The sequence below is a fragment of the Nycticebus coucang genome, chromosome 14 (genome assembly GCF_027406575.1).
Source record: "Nycticebus coucang isolate mNycCou1 chromosome 14, mNycCou1.pri, whole genome shotgun sequence".
Classification (NCBI taxonomy): domain Eukaryota; kingdom Metazoa; phylum Chordata; class Mammalia; order Primates; family Lorisidae; genus Nycticebus; species Nycticebus coucang.
Window position 1 is genome coordinate 21,972,084 of NC_069793.1, and position 2,284 is coordinate 21,974,367.

Genomic DNA, 2,284 nt, shown 5'->3' on the forward strand with positions numbered 1-2,284 from the left:
GATTCTACTGTTCTCCACTTAGCTTTTCATTTTTTTTTAACAGACCATCAAGATTTGCCTAAGATTCTTCTGCCAACATTTGAGGACATGTTCTGATTTTGTTTTTCTGTTTTGATTTGTAATCACAGTCCAGGGAAGGTTACCTCTCCATTCTCCAAACATAATCACGGTTCACTCCCCAATAGATACTTGTGGACTTTCATTTACTAGACCCTGGCAATTTCTTGTTCTTCACCAGGGCATCCTATTTAGGGTTCTCATATGGATGAAGAAAGCTCAAGAGCACAGGTGAATTAGAACCACAAGACAGGATGCCAGCCACAGACACCATCCCTCACATCACTGAACGTATCTTGTTCAGGACCAATGTTGGTGCTTTACAACAACTTAGAACTCACACAATCCATATGCAAGGAAACTAAAAATTTCCTTTTCCTAATGTCACTTTTGGTGACCTTTGGTTTCTTAAACTGTTGTGCCTCCCACCCCTGAAGGACATGACCTTTGTGGTATAAAAAATTTTGCAAGTGCTAAGCAGAGGTTTATTTTAAGGGTAGAAGAGTTTACCACTCTTAGGACAGGCCTAATCAATTTCCAGGACAGAAACAGCATGACCTACTCAGTCTCCACCTGGACCAAAAACTTGAGTTCTGTCATTTTGCCTTGTCAACGTTCCTGGGAGACCATAACTATGCTGTGCCTCAGTTTCTTCATCTCTAACTCTATTCCGTCATCTAGCACAACAGACACTGAAGTGGCAGCAGCCAATGGAGACAGAATGAAAAAGGCCAAAAGAAAACAGGAGAGACCTGAACCAAGATGGCACATACTCCTCAGTTCCACCCATTTCCCCAAAACCTTTCTTCCAGCCATAGAGGTAGGCTGTGCTGTTGGCAAAGTTGAGCCATCCAATATGGACAGCCCTCAGTATCCCCAAACATTACATTAGTGCAGACCATCGTAGGGGAAGAAATAAGTGCAATATTTTTCTTCTTTAATAAAAAACAAAAGTTGCCAAACTAAAAGCCTCTTAATGACATACTTATGGATACAGTAGGTAAATGCTTTTTATAAAGAATAATACACAATCGGGTACAGAGCCATACAGATCTTATCTTTGCTTCACCCTCAGTGATCCTAGCTTCTTTTCCAGAGGTCCTCAAACTTTTTAAACAGGGGGCCAGTTCACTGTCCCTCAGACCGTTGGAGGGCCAGACTATAGTTTAAAAAAAAAAAACAAAACTATGGGGCGGTGCCTGTGGCTCAAGGAGTAGGGCGCCGGTCCCATATGCCATAGGTGGTGGGTTCAAACCCAGCCCCAGCCAAAAAAAAAAGAATTAAAATTAAAAAAAAAAAAAAACTATGAACAAATTCCTATGCACACTGCACATATTTTATTTTGAAGTAAAAATACAAAAGGGGAACAAATACAATCACACGGCGGCATGTGGCCCGCAGGCCGTAGTTTGAGGACCCTTGATAAACAAACAGGAGATACAGACTTCCACACAAGTCCTCTCTCAACAGCCCAATGCCATTGTAACTGGGGAGCCAGCACAGTGGGGAGCCCTTAAATCTTCCAGAACATTCCCTCAAACCAACCTTGGCTGGGGGAATTATAAAGGTAATTTAGCAGAAACATTTTTAGTATTCTGAAAGATTTCTGTCCCCTCCCTTCCCCGGAATTCCATGCCAAATTAACCTCATTAGTTCCTACTAAGACATTCCATTATTTAAAAGAAAGCACTAAGCATAAACTTAGTTAAAAGTGATTATTTAAAATGCCAAGCCAGCTGCAAATGGAGTCTTCATGTGCTGGAATCATCAAAGCTGCCAAATTCTCTCCAAACTTCTTTTCCATGTAAGGAAATCAAGTTCCTAGAAATAATAAAATAAGAGCTTTCCTTATCATCAACATTTAAACATTAACTATATGTTATGTTATAATCTAAAACTGTTTAGCATAAATTTAGATTCTTTCTCTTTTGTTCTCTTTCTCCCTCCTTCTTTTTCTTTTAAGCTATTTGGGGAAATTCACCCCTTCCCTACGCTACTTTCCGACCTAGGCATCACTCTAAAACTGAAGGAACTTTGCTTTCCCCACATCTTTACTTGAAATCCCTCTTCAGACACACCACAAAGCTCCCTAGTTTCACTATACTGCATTCCTGGCCAAATTTCACCAAATTCTGTCTTCACAGAGACGTAAAAGGGAAAATGTGGGGGTTGTACCAGACGATCTCCCAGGTCCCATTTAGCACACACATTCTATATGTGTCTCTGC